Source organism: Convolutriloba macropyga, chromosome 3 (assembly GCF_964194025.1).
Source record: "Convolutriloba macropyga chromosome 3, txConMacr16.3, whole genome shotgun sequence".
Taxonomy (NCBI): Eukaryota; Metazoa; Xenacoelomorpha; order Acoela; family Convolutidae; genus Convolutriloba; species Convolutriloba macropyga.
This window is the reverse complement of record NC_134470.1, coordinates 7,924,266-7,940,060: the sequence shown is the minus strand read 5'-3', so window position 1 is coordinate 7,940,060 and position 15,795 is coordinate 7,924,266. Positions and strand designations below refer to the sequence as shown.

At 33.3% G+C, this 15,795-nt stretch overlaps 2 protein-coding genes across 2 annotated transcripts in view; one reads left to right on the top strand and one right to left on the bottom strand.

Moving 5' to 3' along the window:
• Positions 1-15,795, top strand: part of LOC142335904 (uncharacterized) — a 534,872-nt gene that overhangs the window by 322,418 nt on the left and 196,659 nt on the right. The gene's annotated exons all lie outside the window — the stretch shown is intronic.
• LOC142335901 (uncharacterized) overlaps positions 1-15,795 on the bottom strand; it is an 84,957-nt gene that overhangs the window by 52,697 nt on the left and 16,465 nt on the right. The window lies entirely within an intron of this gene.

Genomic DNA, 15,795 nt, shown 5'->3' with positions numbered 1-15,795 from the left:
ACTATCTTAGATTAATCAACAATGTAAAACAAGAACAAAATTTCGAACATGCAAAAATAACAGATATTTTTTATTTATTTATATGAAAAAACAAAAGTAACAGAAGAGTTGATTAAAGAAACGCAAATAATAGATCCAGTACTTCATAAAGTCAAAATGTGGAAAAAAAATAACAATAAACCACATTCAGTAACAATGGACATACGCGGAAACAAAGGACTATTCGCGTATTACAGAAAGTTTAAATCAATCACAATTGACGAAAAAACTAACATAATGAAAATGATTATTCGAATAAAAAAACAAACAATACAAAGAATCTGTTTACCACTAACATTACTATTATGTGTTTTTTACGAAAACCATTGCGTGGATACAGTTGGTCACACGGGACTTGAAAAAACAAAAAGAAACATAATGGAAAAATACTACTTCCCAAACTTAACAACGTGGATCAAGATACTGATCGCAGACTGCATACAATGTCAAACAAACAAAGTTTTCGCTAACACAAAAACAAAAAGTAAGCAAGAACAATTAGCACCTACAAAAACATACTTTAATGAAATGATCATGATAGACACAAAAGGTCCAATACATCCTACATCTGAAGGAAATAATTTTATCTTTGTAATAGTCGACGCATTCTCGCATTACGTAACAATAATGTGTGCGCCTCAGAACAATGCACACTATGCAGTTACAGCATTATTTGAACATTGGTTTATGAAATTCGGACTACCCGAAGAAATTCGTTCCGATAACGGATCGGAATATATAAATACAGAATTAACACACCTTTGTAATTTACTTTGAAATCAAATTTAAACCAAGCACAACATATGCACCCTGGACAAACGGATTAGTGGAAGGAACTAATAGAATAATTGGACAATTTATCAGAACATTACTCAACGAAAAGTACCAAAACTGGTCTAGAAAAGCAAAATTCTTTCCGTATGCATATAATACGCAATACCAGACAAGATTAGGCATGTCCCCTTATGAAGTTGTTTTCAATCAAAAACCAAGAAAACCAACAAAGATTAAACTTGGAACAACTACAGACGAGATGGGAAACTGTAACCCAACAAGAACAAGCGCATGCAAAACACAACCCGCACATACTCACTTAGATAAGCAATTCAGTCACCCAAAAATAGCAAAACTACAAAACGGAACGTTCGCAAAATGGTTTCTTGACAAAGAAAAACATTATAATGACACATACCAAACAATAACAAAAATATTAAGAAATAGAAAAAAGTTAACTGATGAATTAAATTCAAGGTTCAGAACAGCGAAACCACTTGATAAAAACACATTCGTCTTGATCACAAATCAACAACAGATTGACGGAGTATCAAAGAAATTAATACCTCTAAAAACAGGACCATATTTAATTATTGATAAACCCACAGAAACAACATACATACTGAAGGACAATACTAATAAACACATTACAATACATAGAAATCATATTGTACCATACTTTCCGAAAGAAAAACATATTAAATTAGAATTACAAAATTACTTATTAACGAAAGAAATCCCAACGCTAAAACAACCCAATACCCAAACAACATCAAAACGATATACACCGCCTGATGAGATCACACAATCTCATAGTTATAATCTTCGAAAGAGGAAAATAACAATTCCCCAACTTTTTCAGTAAATTTTACTATAAATAATAATTAATACTAATAATAATAATTATGATAATAATAATAATAGTACTAATGCCATTAAAGTACTACCTCCATTTAAAGTATACAGTTTGTTACTCCTCAATAGCTAGTGTAACAACCTAAAGTGGAAATACTATCCACTCAACAACTAATATACTAACACGGCTATTTTAACACAAACTAGTTATAAAGTATTCCCTTCATCCAATACAACACCTCAATAGTGTTCAGTACTCCTACACTTTATGTCCAACATTTTCATACTATGTTTCATATGTTCAGTATTTATACAAGACACACCTCCCCCCCTAACCCGAACCTTGTGTGTCATAACCCCCCCCCCCCCCCATAAAATCAAAACATAAAAAAGAACATATAAATTAAAAAGTACACAAACAATATGAATAACAAACAGAACAGAAATATAAAGAACACTACTAAAAGGTGCTCAAATCCACCTAACCTCTAACCCATAGAGAAATCAGACAATACCAATGCAATTTAACTTTTACATCTCATTTGATGCAAGACCCAAAATTATGATTTTAACAAATGTTATGTTACCCAACCGTTAACACCTTTTAGTAACAGGGATAAACATTTATAAAAGACAAAAAGAGAAAATACACAAATTAGGATGAAACTGTCAACGTTTACCAACTGAATATCTGTACTCAAGCGTCTGTACTCAGAACTGACAACACACATCTCCACCGAAGATGTCAAACACACGTCTCCAACACACACCACCACCGAAGATCTCCATCAATAAAACAAATAAACAAATAAACAAAGTATCCATAAAAAGTATCCATAAAGGATATACTAAAACAAATTGGTAATTGATAGTAGCCCACGAAACCTCAAAATGAAGATTAACAAGGGTAATTTCTCATGTAAACAAGAAAACAAATAACAAAATAATTCAAATAACAAAGAGTATATTTTTGATGTTCCAAAGCTTGAAACTGGAATAGACAGTATGTGAAGATTGATATTTACAATAAACAAAAGAACAAAACATAATAAAGAAACAAAGAACAAAGGATCAAAGATCAAGAGTGTTATAATAACGTAAACACTCTCGAAATGGAATAGATATTTCGAAGCTGTTAACAATTCAGAATAATCCATTTACGGAATAATAAGGGCAACAAAGATGACTAACTACATAGAAAAACAATGAAAATAAGGAAACAGAACTAATTAGAATAACAGTACAAAAACAATTAATGTACACCGTGGCATAATAACTGCGTAAACGACAAAGCGGAAGTTACAAAATAATAAGTACAAAATAACAAGAATAAACATGCGGAACAACTTCAATAATGTGTCAGTCAGACGAATAAACGAATAAGCCGAATACGCATATAACAATTCTCAGCTATAACGAATGCGAATAATATTATTAAGAATAACTTCCTCCATGCAAAATAATGACAGAAACACAGAATCTCCACCATTCCACCATTCCATATCCAACACCTCATAATCACCGAAGATCAGATCTAAAACATAAATAAACATTTCTATTTCATTACATTCGAACATATATATATATATATTAACCAAATCAAACTCATAATACATTTACACATTTCGACTAAGATATCTTCGATAGTATGAACGTTTTGCACACTTTTACAAACAAATTTGCAAAAACTTTACATATACGTCATTCACTAACACGTCATATACCTCATTAGTGAAAAACGGACGTTATTCACCTAATTAGTGCAAAATGCGGACATCATACAACTCATTAGTGAAAATACGGACGTTATTATTTAATGGACGTCAATAACTAAAATGTCACAGACATCATTAGTAAAGACACCATCTTCCGTATTAACAAAGAAACGGACGTCATATACATCATTACTATACCTCATTAGTAACTCAAACTAAAACTAAAACCAATTACAAGGAAAAACTTCCCAAATTGACAATATCTTAAACAACAAACGTCAGAGACAAACGGTCTCTATGCAGACGCAATTAGTAACAAAACATAAATGGTAAACCAATTAACATTTTCACCTAACACAATGGTGATTAAACAAGACAGGTCTTACCAAGATCATTAGTAGATGAAATAAACATTTCAACTACGTCAATAATTAAAATCTGCAGAGTTGCACCATCTGCAGAGTTGCACCATCAAAGGCATACAACAGACAGACATACCATATAGCTAATTAGAACAAAAAGTACCAAGCTGATTGATAATAACTGGCACCACTAACCATCACCCGCTAGCGCCACTAACCATCGTTAACTAACCCTCCTAATGATGACAGAGATTACTTCAGAAAAAAGACATGGCATAATTGACATAAAAACAGCAGACTAACTCTATTGATACCATATAATTGGCACCAAGAAAGAATTAACATACCATGCTGAAAGTATACCATCTAACCATCAAACAAATGTCAACATACCAATTACAAGGAAAACAAAAATCTCGAGAACAAAGAGCATCGGAACAATCAGAGGAAAGTCCAATTCATCAAACGAGGAAACTAACACCATAATTGGACCCAGTAATTACTGAAATTGACAACTTAAAATCCAAGAAATGAAAAACGGAAGATATAAAAATGTCACCAACATTATAGAGAGCCTTCGAAAAGAAAGTAAAAATCACAATTCTGATTTTGCCTCGCACAAACCACAACCGTTAAACTTGTTCAAAAATCTGAAAAATTTGCGAAAAAACTCAGCTAAGCTGAAAATTCTAAACCACAAATACAAAATTTAGTCTTAAGACTAAAAATATTCTATCTTAAAAAAGAAATTCATATATCTCAAAGAAATTCAAAAAAGAAATTCTAATAACTAAACAAATTTTGAATCACTTCATAACTTCTTTCATAACTTTTTCCATATTTGTCGCAAGTCGGTCATTTATCCTTTTCATTCAACAATTCAACAACACCAGGTAAGCTGAATCCTTTTAACTATTCATTAAACTATTTGAACTTCTTCTACCAAAGACTAATCCATCACTACAGTCACCACAGTGATGAAAAACCACCAATGATAAAAGTGTCAGAGTTTTTCAACTCTTTGAACACGAAACAGTTTTGTATAAAAATACAAGTCCAAAGAGAAAATTTTGCAAAATTAGATTACTCATTTGGAAACCACATTCATTTTGATAACGATAGTATAAGAACAACACTTTGTCAATTCTCGGATAAAGATTGTTTATTTATTATTGAAGGAAAAACAGAAAGCGGACAAGAAGTAAAACTATTTTGGGGAGAAAAACATTTTGAACTACTAAAATAAATAACCATTTGTAACGAAACAATCACAGAGTATAACTTACTGAAACAACAGATCCAAACAGACCAATGTATTGACCTTAACAAACTAAAAACAGTTTTTATAGTTGTGTGTAAAAAAGACGCCATAACACTCATAGACGATAAAAACACGTCTTAAAAACAAAACCAAAGAGAAAAATTTTAAGAAATATATTGCCACACAAACTTTCAGATATGATACCAGTAATCGTCATAGTAATCTACAGATAAATACAGTATAATAATATCTGTAGTGCGGCACGGTTAAGTGTCAGTTACAATTGAGCAAATAACTGTCACTTCTCAGTGCAGCATTACACCTCACATTTACATAATTAATAACAAAGTTACACATTTTATTTATCAGTTTCAAAAATAGATTTCAACGAATCCTTAATCACAATCTACTTTATACTATCTAAAGTAATATTCTTCCTAACAATACTCCTAGTACCTTGCATTGTAGTAATATCGACATATTTAGCTATTATAACAATAAGCGAAGTTATACGCAACCGCCGAGTTGTATATGCAAGCCCACCAGTACAATAACCCGATGCATGAAACCCACCCCGATATTTACCACATATGTAAAACAAACATAGATATTGTCGAATTAGAAATATTTAAATTTATAAAAATTGCAATTATAATATACTTCTTCGTACGTACGTGCTTAGGACTAATAGAATATTTTGTAAACCCATAAAAATTGATACCAACCCAGACATTGAAGAATCGATATATCATACATTACATACACAAAAGTTCTACCTCCAAATTGGATTCCCCAACACATCACCATTACATGGTAACATTGTCATATATCAACTAAATATTAGACTAACAACTAACGAAATTTGGATTACAAACCTAGGAGCTCAAACACACCAACCAGAACAAGAATTAATACCAGTAGTTATACTAGCCCCACCGTACATACAACATCCACCACCCGGACCAAGTTCTGGAGCCTGAAATTATCTAAAAACAGCAAAAATTGCTTCATCAAATAATAATAATAGTAACAATCACCCAGAAAGACCACATCACAACGAAGTAACAGACTTAACAAATATACCCACATCACCAGAAATAGAAGAAACAAACCCCGAAAACGAAAACCCATATACAGTAAGACGAGCAAGAACAGATACACGACATCTACTAAGAGGTAGACGTAGAGCATCATTATCATTTCCTACACAAGACTCTACATTAGTATCATACGGATCAACTGATATAGAATCAAATATAATAAGACCTTTAGAAGCAGAACAAACAGAACCACCAAGTCGAATAGGTACACCAACATTATCAAACTTTAGTATCGCGTCACCAAGCCAGTCAAGCGTTCATACTATACCAACACCCACAACATCAGAACTTCGAGCTAACCCATTTTTACCGCCAACAACACAACAAAGACAAGATTTCAATTTTGTACAAGAACACTTCCGTGTACAACCAATACAATCACCAAATAGCTCACTTTGGTCAGCAACATCACCGCAACAATCAGCAAGTACAAGTTCAACACCACGAAGAACACCAAGAACATCCTCATTAACAAATACATCTATCAGCGTACCACGAATAGAAATAGCAAATTCCCTACAACCACCACAACATAGAGCATTATCACCTACTTCATTTATACCAGAAATAAGATTATCATCTACACACCCTGGAAGAACTAGAGCAACACCCGTACTCAATCCAAATCCACCTACTTTAAGTAGAACTAATGATCATACATATCTTTTTCCATTAGATCATAAAACCTGGAATCCACCTCCACCACTATACGGACCAACTAATCTTGGAGATACTCTCACAAATTGGTCAAGAAGTAGACTTACAAATACCTTAAACTTAACACATCGCCAACGAAATTCAGCACTTGAAGTTCTAGCAACACCATCTCTAGAACTAAAATTCAATACTACAATAAAATACGACACCATATTTAACCATCCATTTCACGCGACCACACCATCTATTGTAACAACAACGATACCAGCACCATTTGTTTGCATCGATTTCATCTACAAATTCGATCGATACACAAAACAAACTTTAGGATTTGCAACATTCTATAATCCCCACACAGGACTATCATACACATGCCGCTTCAATTAAAATCCATAATATTAATATTATTACTAATAACATTATTTATCTATATGAAAATAGACACAGAAATAAGATCAAGATATAAAACAAAACAAAATATCAGAGAACAAATTAAAGAACACATACAAGAACGTATAGAAAAACATATAGAGAATTTCCAAAAGAAAAACAAAACAAAAACAAATAACATAAATGTAACCGACCAAGATAACTTTAACAAGTTAATGGATCATGTATTTAATAACAACACAAAATTTGAAACGGAAATATACGAATTACCATCAAAGTATACATCACCAGACTTAAAAGAATTCAAAAATAGTACAGATTACGAACATATGTGGGAAATAGACATAGATAAATGGACACGAAATTGGAAATTTTACAGAGAACAATTAACAGACAGTATTTTGGAAAAATTCCAACTAAACAATAAAAGAAACAAACGACAGACAAAAGGAGATTACGTTGAATTGAAAGGACAAAACATTAATGGATCAGCAGTAGGACCTCAAGACATTTTTATCGAACACTACGACTGTGACGCAGAAGAAATAACAAACGTAAAATACTACGAACTGAACAAAATCAGCACATGTAAATTTAAACCATTGGACTTAGAAATGACAAAAACAGAAGTTCAATTATTATCAAAAGCACAAGCTGTAGAAATTAAAGCATATGCTGTTACAGGAACAATCAAAGAAAAAGTAGAATGGTGTTCACAACACACTCATTACATTAGAGCAAACAGACCGAGCTATTATGTATCAGATGCACGAAGAACGAAAATCTTGGACCCAGACGAAGTTCGTAACGAACTCGCCAGAATTAACTTGCTTAAAAATACAAAATACAGGCCAACAAGGCATAACATCTCATTCAATTACTTATCAAACCCACCATTACAAAAAAGACTAGAAAACGTACAAGGAAATATACAATTCAATGTAGACACCCCTATGGTACCACCATATGGAAGATTGGTATATGATTATACAAATCCAATGTGGGTACCGAATGAAATCAAAAATGCACAATCAAACTGCCTATCAGGAGTCAAAAAACAAAATAGAATTGACATTTTAGACTGGACTCTAGAGATAAAAGAAGTCTCATTAATACTAAACCTGGATACAAAAGACATATCATATATGGGAACAAAACTACCATGTGATCTCCACAAGGGAGAATGTTTACCAACACCCTTTACAAAAGCAACAATCATTTGGGAACCCCAAACACATTGCCAACTATTCGAACTTATTCGGTTTGATGCATATATGGTTAAGTATCAGGAACGATATTGGATAGAAACAAACGCGGAATGGTCATCAGTACAAAAACCAGACGTACATCAAAAAGTAAAATTTAATGATACATCCTCAATAGCAACAAGATTTGAAATCTACCCATTAGTTGAACGGGAATGTGGATCACCACAACCGTTACATAAAACAGAATACGATGATATTTATATAATATACGAATATGGTTTTGATATGCATACAGGACTTAAAGTAACAAGAAAAGAAGACAAATTTGAAGAAGAAAAATTTATAAAAATAAAACCACAACAAATTATGTCAAATGCATACACAAGATACGAAGACGAAGAACATCAAAATTATTATTACGGTTTTGTAAACGAGAACACACATCTACAAATAAAAATGGACCTCTATATGAGTAATATATATTCACGCATTAGTCTCCAAGCAATAGAATTTTATTCACAAATATGCGAACAAACTCGCAATATTCGACAATTGACACTAACACAAGTACAAAAGAATACACCACTATTAGGATACATCCTTACAGGAGATAGATCCATATTTGTGAAACAAGAAGGAGTCAATGTGATGAAAATGTACAAATGTGCAAAGAAATCATCACCACTATGCGTACCACAAACACGTGAATGTTACGACAAAATACCAATACTATACAAAAATAGAGTACAATACGTTCATCAACTAACACGACAAACATACCTTTGGGCGAAAACAGTTCCATGTTCACATAGTAATTTCGATCAACTGATCTCAATAGACACAGAAGGAACAGTAAGATACAGATTGACACCGTATCCAATAAAAGTAGAAACAATATTAGAAACAATATCACCGGAAGAAATAGTACTTGATAACATGTTCAGCAAAGCAAGCCTCATTGAAAGTGGAATATTTAGCAAAGAACAATTAATACAAGAACGAAAAAGAGATTTACTACACGAATATATGAGAGATCGCGAAAAACCGCTTCAAGAAGCACAATCTGCTAACGCACAAAAGCTACTCGAATTAGAACAATTAGGATTATTACAAACATATAAAAATTATGAACATTCACTTAAATGGTTAAAAGACTTGAACATAAATGGATATAATTTTCAGATTGATCAACCAAGTGTAAACTGGAAGGAAATTTTCGACGCAGCATGGCTGAAAGATCAGATACTATCTATCTTTGGTTGGCCATGGTACATACTTGAAAAAATGGCTATCATCTATGCGATGATGAGCATGATATTATTTGTAACAAACCTAATTATAAAATTCTACAACGCTTTTGCAATACATAAAGCGATTGGGAAACAAGCAAGTATAACAAAAATATTATTAACAGGAATTTTTGGAATATTCTCACAAACACTAACCCAACTAGTTGCACAAATACAAGAAGATGATTACGACAATAATAACGACAATAGTAATGATGATAACAATTCACATTACAGTAAAGGACATAATAATTCACGAATACATATTCAACATTTCAGACGACATTCAACAGAAATACCAACATTAACTCGTAGAGATAAACCGACAGAACATTATGTGGATACGAACTACAAACACTATAACACTACTATACGCAGGACAGAACATGGTTTACAACTACGTACATTAGAGTCACCAACAAAGAAACAAGCACCACCACTACCAGAAAGAAAACACAAAACAGAACAATTCAAAATGGAAACATTAACAACAATAAATGAAAATAAAACCCAACCACTACCACCAATACCACCACAACTTATAACACCACCTCCAGCGTACCAACGCTTGAGTAGTCTACCACCTGTACCAATCCCAATACCAATTCCAAGCGCACCTAATATAGAACAATCGCACATGCAAATTAAACCCTATTCATACGAATCACCTATAACACAACCGACACCGTATGAAATTCCTAAACCATCAAATAATCAACATAATCAACATAAACTAATACCAACTTCCAGACTTTTAGAATTACAGAACCCGCCGCCAATAGATTTCAACCAATTAAAACTAACAAATAACAAAATGCAAAATCGTAGCTACAGCCTAGATATTCTTAAAAATGATCAGCCACATACAAATGAAGTCACATACTACGATACTCATTCGGCTGATACATACGAAATCTAAAAACAAACAATTCCCTTTAGTAACAACTAACATTACCTAATCACCCGCCATTACTTGCCAAATTTTTTACTTTACCATTTTATTTTTGATTTTTTCTTAAAAAAAAAAAAAAAACTTATCCATTCATAAAGAACAATAAGACTAAAACAAACTACTCATAAGTATTTAATATACTAACGACCTACCATACAAAAACTATACAAAAACGAGATCAGAATGTGTAACAATTTTTATTATAACAAGCATATAATAAATCGAAGATATAATTCAGACTAAACTAATCGTATTTGAGTTTTAGCATTCAACTATGGCATCTAACATGGAGTACGACTCGCCATACAAATCAGACTCGCCATTCTCCTACGAAGTGGAAGAAGGAGAGTTGAGTTGTGAATCAGGCAGATCCAGCCCCGGGACTATTCGGGACTGTGCATCTGACTGTGGAACACAAACTGAAACCAATATGATCACAGATGACGAGAAAATCAAAACATTCAGAGTCGAACTGGAAAATGAAACACAAATCGTGCAGACACCACAAGAAATAGCACGAAAGATACAAAACAAATTTGGTAATAGACGAAATCTTCAATCTTTTGATACTAGTAACAATAATATTAACAACATATCAGAACAAGGAACAAATATAGCTGCACATAGCTATCAAAACACAAGACCACGACAAAACTATAACCACAACAGTAGTGACACATATATGTCACCACCCCTACCAAATTACCCCCCGCCAGTACGTCCACCCCCACCATCAGATAACTACATAATTGATCAACCACACACACAGAACAATGTTAGACAACGTTTATTCACGAGAACAACAATCCCAACCACTAACAATCTAAGATTTCCATATGCGGTGACACCCCGCTCTAATAACAGAAAATCGTTCTTTCATCAATCAACAAACGAACAGACCCCGACCGAGACGGTCATGGAGACGATTTGGTTCCAAAACAAGGATCCAAAAAATCTTAGTAACCCTCACGGAATGAACTACAATCCACTCCTCTCGTACCGAAATTGGGCAGAAATGCCATTTGATTCTCGATCCTATAACTTCTTTATGGCACCATTACATACACTGAAAGACCGTGTATCAGAATTTTTTCCACCACTCCCGTCGGAAAATACAAATACTGTAAAAAGAAGCACGAAAAATATGGGTAGAGATAAAATACACCAATCTCAATACCCTAAGCTAAAACAATTCTACAGTCTTACGGAACGTTTCCTGTACGACTACGATTATGAGTTTCGATTACCAGTAGACTGTAACTTTGATCTTTTAGTGGCAAAAGCCTCTCAAGATCTATCCGCGTACAGCGTCTTTACACAGCAACACCAGATTTTTCAGCTGAGTTTTAACTTCCTCCACCCTACACCAAAGGACGTTCAAAGTAACAATTATAGAGTACATGAGAAGAAATTAATTCACAATCTGATATACTATACATTCCTTAAAGACAAACAACATACAGAATCTAAAAGCTACGTCCATATCAATGACCAATTGACATCACCATATTTCCTAAATTACAGCTACAAATTAAAATGGAATTATACTATTGGAACATTGAGAAACTTTGACCCAATTAAGAACTACTACGTGTTCCAGCCAAAGGACGCACCAGAGCGACCGCTCATGGTACCTCTGGAAGCAATCGAACCTTGTGAGGAGTACCATGTATATCACCTCACAGGGAGCGTAACAAATAGGGCAATTACAAACCGCCTAAACTTTAATAACGAACGAAAGATTCCAGATACAGAAAGAGAAATTTGCAATGCCTTACAAGCATCAATAACAGAAACCCCCTTACAGGAAATCGTTAACTTACTTGGATACTATCTCTCAAAAGACGAATACTTCTTGAAAGAATATAATCATTACTGTGAAAGGAGTAACCATCCGAAACAAACGCAGAAGCTATAGTAACGCTATCATTGTAACAAGTAACAATTCAACGTCTCAGTATTTAACGAACTGACGCACAAAATACAACAAACTGTAACATCGCCAAACTATGTTTGTAATCCTTGCATATGTTTGTAAATCTTTATCATTTCAAACAAATTCTTCCAAATATTTAAATAAATTTGTAAATTCATGATTCTGGATTTTACCCCTGACTATGGAACATACCTCTCCTCTTATGTTATTTTCCATATCCATTTCTCATACTTAATGTTCACCAGTTTGAAATAAAAAGTTTAAAGCCAAAAACAAGTTTTTATTTTTTTAGATACAAACTTAACCTACTTTATAAAACTGTATATGTAAATATGCAAAGATTTCTCCATAGTTAGTTATATGCAACACACATGCAATTTTGTAAATAAAGCAAATAGGCAAATAAAATAAAAACAGAACAAACAAACTACATGAATAATGTGCATGAATAATGTGCATAACATTTGAATAAATGACTCATAAGCCATGTTAACAACACTGTGAGTAACACAATACTATAGGACATGACATTTACTCATAAAACAGATTATAACATATTGAATACCTTAATACAACTTCCAATTTAACCATACAAAAAGTACATTACAAATTTATTATTCATAACAAAGTTTAAATCTAAACTAGAGTAACATATACGAAACAGTCAGAATAAAAACAAAAGAGAACAGAATTTTCATTCAAATCGAAATTTTCACATGCAAATTTGTAAAAGTGACAAAACAAAATACATGAACTATATGTAATTCAAATAGCTACTATACGATGATAGCTACAGTAACAACTAACAATCCGATATCATTGTAACAATTCACATAGAAAACAGTATTCAGATCTCGGGAAACGTCGATCCTTAGATCGTAAGCGCGCAGACAGAGACGTTCCATTAATTCATGAAAATGAAACTGTTAATTAGGACTAGGAAATTGTCATCCGTGCGCATACCCATTACAAACTACTATAAGCGAGATCTGTAAGCCTTTAAAAAATTCATAAGAGACTAGAGTTTAACGAAACAATATACCAAAGTGATAAGCAGCATTTTCACACTCTTACAGACACGAAAAACGTTTCCTCAGTAACAACTCACAGAAGGGCAATCGTAGAAGTATGACAAAACAATTGTAAGAATTAATACCATTAGAATAACTCATGACTTCAAACAGGAGCATTGATTGCTATATGTTCAACTCATATAACAAAATTGACCAGCATGGCCGACAAATCACATGTCACTGAAAACAAACACGTTATTAGCCATTTCGTTGACATACTCTCCTTTATGTCACTCTCAAAACCATAACTTGTTAAATAACAATTAACACATAAACATATAACATACATCTCTAAGTTTTCTTTCCAACCGGAAGGGATACTACGTATTAGAACATGTAGTGAATCTAAAAACGATTCTTAACAACTAACAACTAACAAACCAAGCAAACCAGGTAAGTCAGGTAAGTCGATGCCGGACATCAGGACACCTACAACATCAACGACGGGCCTACCCAGAGGGATCTCCGCCCACTGGATAGTGTGGTGGTGGAATAGATACTTTTGTGGTTGTTGATGTTCACTCTTTGCTCTTTGGGTAACCGATGTTTCGGAATCGACTCACAGACGAGCCGATCTTCAAGCAACACAATCAAAAAAGAAAGAAAATCCTTCAGAGAGACTACAGAGAAATTAATAAACCATATTCTACTATATTCGATTGGAAGACTTTCAAAACAACTCTAAACCCCGGAAAGATGGAGTCAGACATGACTTCCAAAAAGGAATATTTAATATTTGAAAGACTTTATTCAGAAAGACTGAAATACTCTTTCCTGATTGGATAAAAATGATATATTATTTTATCCTCCTTTCCCTTTATGTGTTTACCCATCTACCCTCTCTCAGCAGAAGAGAAAGTAATTTAGTCAGTACCAGTTACCATCCTGATTTAATAATAGAGTATATTTCTCTCTCTCTACTCCGCTCTTGTTTTGTATTGAGATAAACGTTAGACCGTAGCATTGGGGCCCGTGCACCGTCTACTGAAGCTCAGATAGAAGAGTAACAGACTAGAGGAATAGAACTTTAGTTAGTCAGGTAAGCCTTAAGATTAACTATTATTCTTGAGACAACCATAAGACAGTTCAGGAAGTACCCTAACAAAGGTAAGCTCTAGAACACGTCTTATGATGAACAAAACTAAAGATAATGAAACAAATCGAATATAACTATTGATATTTTTGAAGTGAACTCTGAAAAACGAAATAAGAAAAGAATAGTTTTTAGATAAAAACGGATTGAAATTTTGAACTCGTTTATTTACTATTTGAAACTAGTAAAAAGAAATATTCAGTTTGATTTTTCATTTCATTGCAAATTTTTTGCGACAGCCTGAAAGTAATCAAAAGTTTTTTCAAATTGGTTTCCAAAGTCTGAGTAAAAATTGGGCCCTGGGTTTTCTCTTTTAAAAAAATAGTTAGTGATTGCATTCGTAAGAACCCGTACCAAAATCCAAGTGTAAATCAGTACTTTTGTAATTGGTAAATGCAAGGTTAATTGTAAATGCAGGGTTAATTGTAAATGCAAGTCTCCGATGTAACATATTTTGCTCACTTCCTCGCTTGAAATTCGCTTCTTTCAAGCGTATATTAACGGCGCAAAAGTGAAAATTTCAACAGTTCTGGTTGCACAGAAGGGCAAAGGTCAACGGAGCGGGAGACCGCGGGTTCAATCCTCGTACTGAACTTTATTTCTACACTTGGCCCAAGTCTGACCATTGTAAAATCAGACTGAACGCAAGGCTGACAAGTAAAAAAAAACGTGACATGAATCGGTCTATGACTCAGTAATGGTGAGGAACTGCATTTATACTGGCCCAGTACTGAAACTCACTTGGACTTAGGAACGGAAAACTAAAGAAGCTTAAATATGTTAGATAGTATTCCAAAGTGCATACGTATCATTATTAGAATATAAAGCAAATAATTTCCTCGAAGCAAAAAGTGCTTATAAAACTCTTAAAAAGATTACAGAGAAAAAATACAACAGACATATTTTAGAATATTTGAACCACCTGTACCAAAAGAGGTGGTATTTCAATGCTCCAAATAAGCTCTCAATGAACAGAAAATTAACTCTGAATAGTAATTAACTTTTCATATCAGAGAAGTATGAGAACTATTACATTATGGGAAAGTGATCTCATGTGATTTTTTTCGTGAAATTTCGACTACTTTCTGTTC